The sequence below is a fragment of the Asterias rubens genome, chromosome 18 (genome assembly GCF_902459465.1).
Source record: "Asterias rubens chromosome 18, eAstRub1.3, whole genome shotgun sequence".
In the NCBI taxonomy this organism is placed as follows: Eukaryota; Metazoa; Echinodermata; class Asteroidea; order Forcipulatida; family Asteriidae; genus Asterias; species Asterias rubens.
In genome coordinates, this window is record NC_047079.1 from 9,380,188 (window position 1) to 9,396,122 (window position 15,935).

The window sequence follows — 15,935 nt, forward strand, 5'->3', positions numbered from 1 at the left end:
TCGTGGGGGCTGCTGAGCGATTCTTATATCAAACTCGATATATTGAATAGGTATAGACTATTTTTTATCTGATTTCACGGCCTTATGTCAACTCCAGTTTAAACTGATTTATAGTCCGGCGAACGTCGATGGGCGTGCGAGCGATATAAACACCGCTGTGTTTAGCGGACGGCTGGTGCTAGAAGTCACCCGTGCAAATATTTGAGGTTTTAGCTATAGGTGTTCATAAGTGTTTTTTATTGACTTTGCATTATATTCTTGTGGTGACGTGAAGCCATTGGCGAAGAAGAAAAATGCCGGTGTCAGATGCAATCGTGTCCGCCATGCAATATTGTCCGCTCCGGACACTTTTGCATATGCAATCGTGTCCGGGGTTATGCAAAAACCGTCCGGTGGACATGTACATGCCTGTACATGTATGTGCGCGCGTAAGCGAGCGTGCATGCACTGAACCTACGTACATGCAGCATGAATATTTACGTATTTTATGATTGCAGCGAATACCCAACGGCCGAACATTTCCCATGTCATTCATGACATGCACTTAGCTTGTAAAAAATGGCGAACGTGTTCCGTCGACCAAGGGCGTTTAATTTACTGCAAGGACGGTTTTGCACGGGGCGGACACAACTGCATATGCAAATGTGTCCTCCGGATAGTATTGCATAGAGGACATAATCGCATGCGACCGGAAATTTTAAATCCCAGTCTTGTTTTCGGCGATATCTCATACACCTTTCGATATAAATCTATTCACAGGTTACTTGTATTGTGTTTACACATATAAAGGATTAAAACCAATCAAATGGTTCCAAAACCCAAATCAATGTATACTTTCCCTTTCACAAGAGTGTTTTAAAGACAGTGGACACTATTGGTAATTGTCAAAGACTAGCCTTCACAGTTGGTGTATCTCAACATACGCATAAAACAACAAACCTGTGAAAATTTTAGCTCAATCGGTCATCAAACTTGCGAGATAATAATGAAAGAAAAAATACCCTGGTCACACGAAGTTGTGTGCGTTTAGATAGTTGATTTCGAGACCTCAAGTTCTAAACTTGAGGTCTCGAAATCAAATTCGTGGAAAAGTACTTCTTTCTCGAAAACTATGGCACTTCAGAGGGAGCCATTTCTTACAATGTTTTATACCATCAACCTCTCCCCATTACTCCTGACCAAGAAATGTTTTACGCCAATAATTATTTTGAGTAAATACCAATAGTGTACACTGCCTTTAAAGAGAGTTTTCTAGATACAAAAGCAAGATATTTCTTGTGACAGAGGCTACGCTTAAGAAGTTGCTGGAATGATATTTGCGGGTTATCCGGGGAGACGACTAGAAAACAAAAACCGACTACGGCACTGCGGGGAATACCCGTAACCGACGACGTGAAGCGAATCATCCGACTCAATGCAGCACCGCGATATAGTGTAATCACCCAAGTTGGCTTAATGGCAGTGGACACTATTGGTAATTACTCAAAATGATGATCATCAAAAAAACATTTCTTGTCTGCGATTAATGGGGAAAGGTTGATAGTATAAAACAGTGTGATAAACAGCTCCCTCTGAAGTGACGTAGTTTTCGAGAAAGAAGTGATTTTCCACAAATTTGATTTCGAGACCTCAAGTTTAGAATTTGAAGTCTCGAAATCAAGCATCTGAAAGCACATAACTTCGTGTGACAAGGGTGTTTTTTTTCTCCCATCTATATCTCGCAACTTCGACGACCAATTGAGCTCAAATTTTCAACGGTTTGTTGTTTTATGCATTTGTTGAGATACACGAAGTGAGAAGACTAGTCTTTGACAATTAACAATAGTGTCCACTGTCTCTAATGGAAACGAAACAAAAAACAGTCGTGTCCGGATTGGCTGCAAGAGACGACTGCGGCTAGATGTCCGCGTCATCATGCGTTGAGGTATAGAGCGACCTTAGCAACACCATTAGCAACAGCCGTGTTAAACTATAGACATCAATTAGGAAACGGCCTTATAAACGCACCCATCATTTCACACATCAGTGGATTTGCATCAACGCCATTGTAATCCATCACCACAACCATACAGCTTCACCTATTCCACCACACACCTTCCCGAAAACAACAAAACTGTACTCCCGAAATGGACGTCGAAATCTAATCCCCTCAACATCCTCAAAGATAGGAAGAGTTCTTGCGAAACATTTAAGAGGTTTCGTGTTTTAAATAATGAGACAGGAGTAGCCTCTCCCTCGAGACGGAAATGGATGTCCGCTGTGTTTGCTCAAGTGTGATGAGCACGAGAAAGTTATACGAGTAAGAGAATATTTTGTATTCGAGATGGAAGCATCGACTGTACAAAACGGATGGGTAATTGAAGAGATGACTTCTCACTGGTCCCATTCACTTGTAACATAAGACGATCGCCAATATTATGGTCCCTAATCCTCTTATTTTTCCAACAGATTGAGTGGAAAAATTGATCATAACAATTTGACAGATTAGTGTTGGGAGAAGTTGTTTTTAACAAGACAAAATAATGGGAACAGCTTCCGAGAAGTCTTTACAAAACCCGGATTGAATAGTTTAAGGCAAATTGATTCATATTTTAAAGTAACCCCGGGAAAAGTCAGGAAAATATTTGTCTGATTTCTGCCTTGCAAAATGATGAGTTAAGTCGTTAAAATGAATAGATTTAGTTGCAACTTAATTCGTATTTTACAGTTCATATTCTAAAATACGAGACAAGTCAAACAATATTTGTGTGATTTCTGCCTGTCAAAACAATGAGATAAGTCTTTTGGAAAATGGATTTAATAGTTATTTTACAGAAACTGCATGAAACTGCGGGACAAGTCGAAAAATATTTATGTGAACTCAGCCTGCCAAAACCATCAGCTAGGAATAACACCTAGTGTTCCGAACAATTTACTTCCAAAGACTGCACATAAGTCCGGAAGAACAAATTGTTCACGCATTAAAAAACCGGACCTGCGTTATTTATTTTCCCTTTTTTTTTTCGTTCCTAAATTTCCTAGATAGAATGGCAACTGTATTGAATTATGTACAATTCTGCTTTGGAATGGAAAATCCTATGTGACAGACGGTCAACAACTATTAAGATCGTCGAATCAAATGTGACCCTGCTGGAAAGACGCAAGACGGGCTCTGTTTTTGGAGCAATGAATTGAAGCAATTGTGATAACCTTCCATTTCTTTGGTGGTTGTTTTCCTAAAAGTGAACCGCGGTGAACAGTTTCAAAATGTGACTGAAGACTTATTAGACTGTTGGTTGATTGATTGGTTGAATGGGACTGAGAACCAAATCCATATAGTGACCTTGACGGGATATGAACCAGGATCCCACAGTTGGCAGGTTAGGAAAGATACCACTACGCCTTCCGAACGCCAATGCATTTTTTCTTCTTATAAATGATCAAGATAGAACAACAAAGTTGCTACAAAATAGATATGAACGACATGGTGAATATTATGTGAAAATGGAGCTGTCGAAGAGACTGTCACACATAAATATTGGTCAAATCACCCCAGCCTAGCTGCTCAATCTGAACAATGTTTCACTCATGGGATAGCCCGTTTCAAGGGCTTTCTTCTCGTACAAATCTTAATGCTGTGGTGATTTTATAGGCGGGGCCAGAGGCAAGGAAGTGGACCTCATACCATCTCAAAATTAATGCAATGGGTGAATGCATGATGGCTATACACACAGCGCGTGGCACAAGTAAAATGCTGACGGATTCTGTTTTTGGTCAACAATGGTTTCCAAACAAAGCTACGATTTGGCTAGCTGCATTATGCTTTAAACCAATTATGGGGATGGAAAACATTCTGCTTAAGGATAAAATAATAATCAAATAATCCATCACGTAGTTCATAATGGCCCTTAAAACCCCGACTTACTGGGGTAACTTTTAAAAACCCTTTGCCAAGGGAAGGTTTTTTGCAAACAATCATCATATCTAAAGAAATTACAATAAAACCTTCATCAAAATATTAAAAACAGTTGTTACTGCAGATAAAAACAAAACCTCAGCTAAGGTTTCGAAAATCAATTCAAATATTTGGGCGAGAAATTACTTCTTTCTTAAAAACTATGTCACTTCAGAGGGAGCCGTTTATCACAATGTTTTATACTATCAACAGCTGTCCAATGCTCGTTACCCGTAAGTTTGTCATGCTTACAATTTTGTTGAGAATAAACCATTAGTGTCCAATGCCTTGAAATATCACTTTCCTGCAGCAAGACGTAGCCCGTGGTCGCCACGGAGGCCGGGGCGGACCGTTCGTGACCAACCCAAGCTATATGTGATCTCAACCGATACTTCGTTATTCGAAACACGAACTAAAACCCGAGATTATAAGAGAAAATTCAAGGATGGTTAATCGGTCCTTCCAACCGACAACCATTTTAATGGAACTGTGTATTCGATTGTTATTATGACCCTGATCTTAATGATCTGCCAAGGTTAACAACTCCCGGCCATTAATTTGTTGTTTTTCTAATTTTCATGCGGTTTGTCGGTAATCGTATGCTAATAACTTTCAAGGTATAATCAATTCATTTATCGAAAATCTCTCAAAGGTAGATTTTGTATCCAAACTCTTGATTTGATAAACTTGATGTTATCATTTACAGGGGTTCACGGGTAATAATATTGATTATAATACTGAAGTCTTATCCATTTCGTATAGTTTCTTATTCACGATTCAAAAGGAGTGTAGGCATCAACATTTCATATGTTGAGCCTAGTGTTTGCTTCGAGTTACTTGTTCACGGTTCAAAGGGAGTGTAGGCAGCAATATTTCGAATGTTGAGCCTAGTGTTTTGCTCCGAGTTACTTATTCATGATTCAAAGGGAGTGTCGTATGTTGAGCCTTGTGTTTAGCTTTAAGTTACTTATTCACGATTGAAAATGAGTTATACACCGAAACTTTGTATGATGAGCCTAGTGTTTTGCTTTAAGTTACTTATTCACGATTCAAAAGGAGTGTATATACATCGATATTTTGTATGCAGAGCCTGGTGTTTTGCTCGGATAGCCATTTTGTTTATACCGCAAGGCATATTCAATAACGTCATCCTTGAATACCATAACGTCAACACTGAATAACAATGTTGTGGATAATATTGAGCCATCATGCTGTGACACATGGAAAATATTGACATTGGAAATATTGAAGCGGCTCGGCTGATTAAAGTATTGCTTGTTGGTTAAAGGACATTTTGGAAAAGTACTGGCGATGAAATCCTATACTCTACCACAATTTATCCCCAGTGTTGTAAACTAGATCAATGTGCTAGTTTTATGAGAAGAAAGGATAATAATAAAACAAATTGCAAATGAATCCTCTGCTACTATAAATAGAAAGAAGACAAATAAGCAATACATACAAGCAGCCAATGTTTTGTTTTCTTTCTCTTTGGATTTACGGCAGCAATTGATCCCATTTATATTTGTCTCCACTTTGCAAACTAGATCAGAAGGGCAGACAAACAAACCCTTTAGACAAATCAATGCTACAGTCCTAAAACAGGACTTGGTTATACAGAAACATGTTTTCATTTATCATTATTTTTTATATATTAAAAAACCAAACAGGCAGCACAAAGCTTAACTATGGAATAACAAGGTAAAATTGTTAATAAAAAATGAATGATCGAAGACATAAAGTTGCAGCATCGCAGTACGGGGGAACATGGTTACATTTAAACAAGTCAATCCCAAAGGCCTGGTCAAAGTGGTCGCAAATCGACAAAAAAAATCCAAAAATGCACCACTAAAACGAAAGTTTAGTCAGTTTGACACATTAACTGGTAAATGAATGGTTCACTAGATAGTTTTCCATTTTAAATTAAAGGGAACTGAGGGGCAAGGGTACATAGCCCTTGAACATATATTGCCTAAGACCCCCCTTAAGGGTTTTCATTATTCAAGTCAATATATTCCCTACTGAATTACATGTTATTGTTCTTCCCAACAAATACGAGTCCATATTGCGGGATAGTGATATCCGCTATAACGAACCGTGCGCGGAATGACAAGTCAATTCAAATGATGATTAGAGATTGACGTAGACGTGTCCTCAAGGGAAGGGGGGGGGGGGTGGTTAGTCCTTTATCGACAAGTGTGCGGAGTCGTTTTGGGAATGTACGCTGCTATGTTCATTTTCGCAGCTAGAACTACAGAGGTCTCCCGAAAAATCCGATAAATTTACTCCGCGTTAGTAGACTATATAGAGCAAACTCTGACAAATACATATGGTGTTGCCGCAAGCCAATGGGAGACTTTCTGGGACGATAGAGGGCAGCAGACTTACCGGGTAAATCCATTGTTCTCAGAATTATGCGCATGTTCAGAACTACGTCAACAATGGAAATTTACCCGGTATGTCTGCTGCCGCCTAGCGTTGGAAAGTCTCCTATTCTATATCGACACCATGCCATGCCTCAAATTATATGGAAGTCATAATGGACAAACTAAATGTCAACATTTATCAAATAATGCTGAAAGTAGACCACTCAGGAATTATGTTGGTATATATGACGTCATGTGCAAGGCTACCAATTGGGGGTGAAGTCAATGTGTCTGTCGTTGCAGTTCTACGTGAGTATTTTTATGACGTCATGCATGTCACAAGTGCTCAAAGTGTTCAGTTACTTCCGATTACGAAAAAGTGTCTGTCCTTATGATCCACGCATGTTTGACATTAATCTAAATTCATGTATTCTAAAAGTTCCCCTTTTTAGTTCTCGGGGCAACATTCCCGTTCCCTTTTCTTAAATGGTCGACCATTCAACCTTAAAATATTAAAATGAATTCACCCTTTCTCCACGTGTAACTTATAAATGTTCCATCGTTCAATTCTGTCCGCGGTTTATACATAATTGATAGACACCTCGGGACACTTTATGCACAACGGTTATTTTTCATTTTGTTGGTCGCGCTTTTGAGATGTCGCCGAAAATCTGGAGCTAGATGTCTCATCAATGCATAAAGAATGATGTATAAATGGGAAGTGTTGCTGACAGTAACGCTTTTCAGATTCGGATGTTAGGGCATCTGAGATATCTTCTGACATAACCTCATTACCACGAAGTGAAATGTTTCGCAACATGCTTACCACTATCGAGCTGCTTTAAGCTTCTAAACCAAAAATGATTGTTGCCATTCATCATGTTGATCGTTTATCAAACGTTTACCTTCCCTTTAAAGGTACATGATTCTATTGGTAATTGCTGAAAATGATTGTTAGCATAAAAACTTACTTTGTAACAAGTAATGGAGTGCTGTTGATAATATATAAAACATAATGAGAAACGGCTCCTTCTGAAGTAACATAGTTTTCGAGAAAGAAGTATTTTTTCACTAAATTATTTAAATTTGATTTTGAGACCTCAGAATTTAATTTTGAGGGTTCAAATTCCAGCATCTGAAAGCACACAACTACGCGTGACAAGGTTTTTTTTCTTTTTATTATTGTCTCGCCAATTCAACGACTAGTTGAGTTCAAATTTTCACAGGTTTGTTATTTTGTGGATAAATGTTGAGGTACACCAAGTGACACGGCTTGTCTATGACAATCACCAAGGGTGTCCAACGTCTTTAACGAAAAGACAAAGAAAAGAAGAGGATCAAACACTGATGAAGGCCCAGAGCAGGGGCTTTGACCTCTCGGACATAACAACATGAAATCTACAGGGCTTTTGGTCCTTAGTCTCAAGATTTCTACTTATTCAGGGGGAAATAATCTAGCTTAACAGGCGTACAAAATGCATGGGGCAAAATGTATTTCATGCAGAATTGAAATATGCCTCATTTAAGCTCAGACTGATCAATGTGTAGTTTGTTATGGTTTATCGAGCGCCTTCAAGGTTAAATCAAGTTTAGGGATGCACGCATTTTCCGATAGATAGAGTCCTCGTGGAAGCGTTAAAGGCACTGGACACTATTGGTAATTACTCAAAATAATTATTAGCATAAACCTTACTTGGTAACGAGTAATGGGGAGAGGTTGGTAGTATAAAGCATTGTGAGAAACGGCTCCCTCTGACGAGACCTCAAGTTTAGATTTTGAAAGGACCCAACTTCGTGTGACAAGGGTGTTTTTTCTTTCATAGTTATCTCGCAACTCCGACGACCAATCGAGCCACTGGCTTTAAAGACCCTGGACACTATTGGTAATTGTCAAAGACCAATCTCCTCACTTGGTGTATCTCATCATATGCATAAAATAACAAACCTGTGAAAATTTGAACTCAATTTGTCGTCGAAGTTGCGAGAGAATGGTGGAAGGAAACACGAAGTTGTGTACTTTCAGATGCTGGATTTCGAGACCTCAGCTAAAGCCTCGAAATTAAGTCAAATGTTTTAGTGAGAATACTTCTTTCTTTAAACGAGTACTGCACGGGAACAATCGCGAGTGCAACACATTTGATGCGCACCTCACTTTTAAGAAACTTGAGTGAAATAAATGCTCAAGGTCTGGAGCAATTTTGAACCATTCCAGATGAGTAGATCATTGAGAGGGTTAAACCCGTAGGAACTGACAACGATGGATGAAGGTCCCGACTTATGTTGACGAATAATGACAGGAGCAAGGCCTCGTATCAACCTGAAATTGATAAACCCGTCCAGGAAAGATTCTCTCGAGAAACAACCTAAGACCTCCTAAAGATGACTAGAGCAAGCTAGTCGAAACGTCGAGATCATCTTAAGAGCTCACTCCGCGGTAGTGCAGTTAATAAAGTCTTTTTAAGCTAAAGTAGTAGTCCCAGCCAATGACCGCTGAGGTCTCGAATTCAATCCAAATATGTTAATGAGAAATTAGGCCTTTAAAAAAAAAGTTACTTCAGAAGGAGCCGTTTTTATCTTATCAACAGCTCTCCATTTCTTGTTACAAAAGTTACTTTTTTATTGCAACAATTATTTTGAGTAATTACCAATAGTGTCCATGCCTTTAAATGCATTTTGCATTTTGACGAGTTATAACACTAATACTTTGTATTGTATATTCTTAGGGCAAGTCTGAAGGCTGTAAAGTCTCCTTGATTGTGGGGAGAAGCTCGTCTTATGCTGGCCAAAACTATTCGGCATTTTAGGAAAGATGAGGCATTTTGCTAGAGCTATGTTTGAGCTCTGCTCAGCACTAACAATTTGCGGCAACCTGTTTCTGTCTCTCTGGAGAAGAAAGTCTGCTGATCGGAAATCCACCGTGGGATCTCCGTCTTGATCCAGATCCTGACGAGTCCATCGGGGGGCACTGACCGTCCTGAAGACGGCAGAGAGTCGAGGGAGTGATGTCTAGGTATGGAGCGCCATGGGAGAACAGCCTCACTCAAAATTGAAGTTCATAATATCGCGTAGATGTCACCGACGGCCTGGCAAAATTATTGAAATAGTATTCGTTACTTGCTTCAAGTCATTTCAGTGAGTGATAGAGTAAAAGGTCTTTTAATGGATGAGGGCTTAACACAGAACACAATCGGCATTGGTGAAAAAAAATGGTAAAGAAACGCATTGATAAGTTTGGGGCACAGGTGACTTATTTAAATAGTAATCGCTACGTGTTTGAAGTCATATCAATTTTATAGCGTTAAAGGTCTTTTGAGGGATGACAGCTTGAAACACAGAACACATTCGGCAGTGGGGAGAATAACCATAGTAAAGAAATGTATTGATAAGTTTGGGTGAAGCTAAATTATATAACTAGTATTCGCTACGTGCTTGAAGTCATTTCAGTCTGATGGGGTAACATGTCTTTTAAGGGGTGACAGCTTAACGCGGAATACAATCGGCAAGGTGATATTAATGTAGTAAGTGATTTGAGAAGACAGATTCCAAAGATCCGTTCTTAGAAGTGCATTAAATACCCAACTTAAGAAATCAAACCTTTACAAACGATTCGAACTTCAGGAGGGCATAAACTCTTACACGTCGTTGCTGCCTGGCCGTAAGGTTATTCTTCGCAAACAGTTATTAAGCAGTTATTTTTCAGCTAGACAAATGTTCTTCAAGGACAATTTGTTATTTTGGAGTGGTTATACGGAAGCACTCAGACATATCAGCACGTAACATGACGTAACAAGAGGGGACGCTTTACTGCTAGTAGCTGATTTTTTTTCGAAATTCAATTTTTTTTTTCAGCTGATGCGATCGCGTCCAACATGAAAAAAAACATTTTTTCATGAAATGTATTCATCATAAAAAGATGAACAAAATTATCATCTCTTGAAACATCTATCTATACATGTTTTCGACATTAAGCTGGTTGTAATTTAGATGGGCATAAAGACAAAGCAAATAATGGAAGAGTCCGATAATGCCACCGCTGGGCAAGGTTTACTTAGCGGCATCACGAACTATTACCAGTAATTAGCTCTGACATAACTTATAAAGTTATTGCTGCACCACACAAATAATTGCAAAAGCCCCCAGACATATTGACCAATCACAGCCAGCCCAGAACCACGTGGGTATGGGACCCCAGTGGCCAGGGACCAATTTCATGGCTCTGCTTACCGCCGAATTATAGGATGCATTCGATAAGCTTCCCTGGGTCGACCCCGCAGAGCTCACTCGGGTGAGCCACTGACAAGAGCTAATCGATCACACTCGCCCTCTCGTGGTGACCGCATGCACTCAGGTCACCCCAAGTGACCCACTCCACAAGCAGAGCGCTGGGGGCTGAACCGTGTGAGTCCCATCAAAGCTATTCGAACGTACCGGGGCAGACCGGGGTCGACCCAGGGAAGCTAAACGAACGCACCCAATGAATTGTGTGCTACAAGGTTTTCGTAAGCGCATAATTATTTGGCGCAGAATTACTTGGTAAGCAGAGCCATGGATTTGGGTCCAGGTGTATCCAGGCTTGGTCAGATTCTTGCTCAGGAAGTACGTCATGCATGCAGTGTATTTCTATGGCGCAGTGTGAGTGTGATGCATGATGGGACTGCGCATTATTAAGCCAATGAGCGTGCTTGATACGTTTGCCCATCCCAGCGACTAAGGCTAGGTGCTGTGGGGTCGAGTGAAGGTTGTCTCAATGAAGTACAAGTGAGGATTTGACTGATGTCCCATGTTTGCCTCGGGATTACTGTGTTATTAAGTGCAAAGACAGTATCCTTATAATGAAGATTGATCTGTGATCTTCCGCGTTTCTTCTCTAAAGCCACATTCAACATCTGGATGTAGTTCTCTTGTTTCTTGCTGACGGCAAAGAGACACATTGAGATGTATGCTGATACTTCCGCTGTTAAAGACGAAATGCAACATTCAATAACGCTGTTTCAAAATGTGTGTTCGCCCTGCGGCAATTTGCAAGGGACATGCATGAACACTTTTTTTCATTTGATTTCTAATCAACAGGGATATTTCAGCCGAAATAAGTTCGGATTATGTTTACATACAATGTTTACCCTTTTATCACACTTTTGCTCGCGGGTTATTCACTAAAAAAGTATCGCAGTGACCTTTAGTTACGATCACATTATTACAACACTATACTTTTTATAATTTTATGAATTTTTCAGCATGAAAGCTATAGCAATATTGTATTATATTGTACAATTATGTTTTATAAGTAACAATAAATAAAAGTTATTCCAATATAATAATCTTTTGTACAGTAAATCAAGATCAAATTTAACTGAACAAAAAGTTGTCAAACACTTTTTGTTGTTTTGTGTACGTTTTATATTAAGACATGAACTTAGGAACTTGGATGAAATTGTCTGTTTTTTGGGGCGTCCTTTTTTTGGACCCCCTTTTTAATTCAACAGAGATAACTGACCATCTCTTTAATTAACTCGGATCATATAAGAATACACGAACAATGACGGCTTTGTTTTTATGGCAAAGGACAATGCGTGAAGGACTACCGGTGAAGGACAGCGGTTATCACGGCAGGAAATTATCCGTACAAGTTGTTTTATTAACAAAGTATTTTGTTAGTTTATCGCTTTGTGTTTTTCCAGTTATAAGGATAATTATAATCATGAACGCTGGTTTTAATTAAACCGCAATCCATATTTAATTATGACTGTAATATATATTTGGCCTTTGCAAATGTTGATTCATGTCTGAAGATTCCATTAAGTTGACAATGAGTTAGTTAAGTCCGGAGGAAAACAAACCGCTTACAAAAACATGGTATTGGCACTGTTCTGATTTGTATGGTCGGTCATTTCAGTTCATGTTGATATTAAATTATTGGTAATTACTCAAAATGATTATTTGCATAAAACACGTCTTGCTTACGAGTAATGAGAAGAGGCTGATGGTATAAAACACAGTGAGTACGGCTCCCTGTGAAGTAACGTAGTTTTTGCGAAAGAAGTAATTTCTCACTAAAATGTTTGAATTGAACATGAGACCTCAGCTATAGCTCTCGAATTCAAGCATCTGCTGAGAGCACAAGGAAATTTTGATACCAACAATCCCACTGACTCCGACTATACTTTGTCTGCTCCATCACCAGGGTGAAAATTATGAACTCTTACTGAAGCAGTCGATTTTTATATGAAGTAATTTATTATAATTTCTAGTTGATGAACGCCTCGGGTATGAGTGTTTATCTGTAGGCTGATTCGATCATTCGAGTTCACAAAATATTGAAAATCATTTTCCATTTTCATTTTGATTTTCAATCTTCTTCTGCTCTCTGCGTTATATTGTCGGTCTGATCAAATCGTCAGTAATTTGTTCCATCATTCTTCAAAATTATTATTTGGGGCAAAACACTGCTCTTTATTGCTGACTATGATCTGCTAAACTTTCTCAATCACAAACATAAATCGGAAAACACACCAGGGGACAGCAACAAAATAAAAAATAAAAGTGTGGCAGAAGAGGTGGGATTTGTAAGTACATGCTGCAGTTTATGTCATATCAGAAAACGAGTATTGTTTAGGGACTGAGTTCGAAGACTGTAGTCTTTTGACCAGCCGTAATGTTTGGGGACCGTAGCCTTCTGATCAGCCGTCTAATTCACGCTCGAAACCCACCGATTTGTCTCGAGGATACCTCTCGAGACATTCGTTTTCTCGCTGATCCATTTATCGACAAAAGACTCGACCCATTTTTTGGTCTGCATAGTCTTGGACTCGGCTCGAAGGACTGCCTTGAATTAATGAAATGGTCCAGGTTTCTTTCTTTCTTTTTGTGGCATCTTTGGTTGTTCCTCAAGCCCCCCCCCTATACCTACATCTCCAAGGTTTACAAAGACAGATCAGAGAGCAATAGCGCGGTGATGTTTTTGTTTTTAGGGCATACATTTCCTCAAAGGACACGGTGTAAAGGCACGAGACAAGTGATTTAAGGGTAAGACACGACGAAGGTCGTGTAGAAAATTCATTACCGGCTTCGTCTGTCAGCTGAAACTATTAATAGATACATTCTTCTACGGCGTATAGTGATGTTATGTTGACGGTTGTTGACGGCTTACATCTCACGATGAAGGCCAACGAAGCGACATCTCCTTAAATCAAAGGATTGACTGTCAATAAATCCCGTCAGGTGAAGGGGAGTCAAAGCCAGGTGTCACTTAAAACGAAAGTTAACATCTTACGGCTATGGCTGTTGCTAAGGGTTGTTGCTAAGGACGTCCTATACCCCAGTGCATGATGACTCGGACATCTAGGCATAGCCGTAACTGTAGACGCTAATTCGACACGGACTTTACCTAGTCTTTATTTGAAACCCCCGGCAATTCAGCGCCGTTCTCTTCCAAACCACAACAGTGGAAAATAGATGATACATTAAGTCACGTTTCTTTTATTAGATAAACAGAAACACACAATAAATACGCACAGATCGAAAGGCTATAATGGACGATGTGACCTGTGACATCACATGTTAGAAAAGAGCCACCCAGCATGGCATTCCTGTAGGCACGATTTGTACACATCATTGAAGCAAATATAAAATCTTATATTTCATGGAGATTGCACAGTCCAATTTTTTATCAACTTGTGATGTGATGAAAGGGGGCACATCTCAAAACTTGTCCTGATTTTACTTTAATAACTCTTGGGTTTATGTGGAAATTATGACACAAACTGTCAACTTTCCCATATGACTAGTGCAGTATCTTGCCTGCCAGACCAGCCAAAGAATGTACAAGGTCACACTTATTGCAAACGAAGTTCACATGGTCAAGAGGATTGCCAGTATTTGATGCACATGTGGAATTACACCATGTGAGAAGACTGGTCTATGATAATTACCAAAAGTGTACAGTGCCTTTAAAAGTATTTCCATCTTTCTTCAAAAAGAAAATATTTTTGCATACATTGGCAACATTTACATGAAAGTAACTTCCTGGGCTTGACGAAAATAAATATGATAAAAGATCGTTTAGTCCTAAACAAAATTGGATTCGAGCATCAAAGATTTCTGAATAAATGTGACCTAAATGGAACACCATATTTAGTTATATATTTTTTTCGGCAGCGTGTTTTATTTCAACAAACAAATCTGAAATAATGAAAATTTGATAAATTCTGTATCTGCGGTTTTTTTTTTCTTCATTTTTTTCTTCACCGCAGAAATCACTGTGCTTCGGGGAGGCTTTGTGCATCGCAGCAGACATGCATTTTACATCAACACAAAATCGATTATAATATACAGTTTGACGTTCTGCGAGAAGATTGTTTCGTGCTGTGAGGTGATTGTTTCGAGCTGCTTTATTTCGATCGTATATATGTCACATCCATTGGCAAGGTCGTATGGGTGGTAATAACATACGGCGTTATGTCATTTTTCGACTGTGAAGATTTTTGTAGACGGAATTCGTAAAAGTGTGGTTTTTTTTCTCTATAACTCTCCTCTGTGGCCCATAATCTTCGGAAACTGCAATTTCGATGATTTTGTTTTATTTCAAGAATATGCTTTCAAGAATGTGGAGTCCTTATCTCTATTTAACAAATCGCCACATGGATCTACTTCTACACTCTCTGTTCGCCACCAGGGCCAAATTTCATAGCTCTGCTAAGCACACAAATTTGCTTAGCATGAAATTTCCGCCTTGATAAAAACGGGATAACCTAAACAATTTCCACATGATTTTCAGGATGAGAAAACATCAGCTGAATACAGTAACAAGCAATATAAATGGAAATTTGGTTAAATCCCGTTTTTATCAACGGAAGAAATTTCATGCTAAGCAAATTTTTGTGCTAAGCAGCTCTATGAAATTGGGCCTAATCAATTTCAATAAAAAAACCGGTTTCCGTTTCTAAACATTGAACGTCGGACCTGTAAAAAGGGTCTCAACAGTTCTGCCGGCTGCCGCTCGATAGCACATCGTCAAGGAACAACACAACCTCAACCATGGAAAGTTAACCCCTCGTTTTACAAGACAACCATTGCGGGAAACTGACTATTTTTAAATGGATTTTTGTTATCCTACCGCAGATGTAACCCTCCAACATAAACAACGGTGCCCCAATTCCTGCAAAAAGTGCAGATATAGGACAGCGAAGTCAAAACACAGAATCGTATTCTTGAAATCAATCTTGAAAAATGCAAAGGGTAGGTTTTTATACGAATGATGAGACACATTGTTGTATTTATCAGTAAAGTGTTAATTTTTTGTTAAGTATAAATACTTTTTACTATAACTTACTAAATATTAATGTGAACACATTATTATATCAAACGAGACAGGGCAATCGCAGTGGCAGACCGAAAAAAAAAACATATTTGTGTAGAGAGCTGAAAAATGGTAAAAGGAAAATGAGTATCGTGGGGCATGGGGATACATCACAACTGAGAATATGATTATAAGTACATGTACACGGGTACAACCATGAATATGATTTACGATTATGTAGTATGAGTATGGTTGGGGGATTGAGCACAAGTACGGGTATGGGAACGAGTATTTGTTCCAGTACGAATGTACGAAGACACGAGTACAAGAACGAGTACAT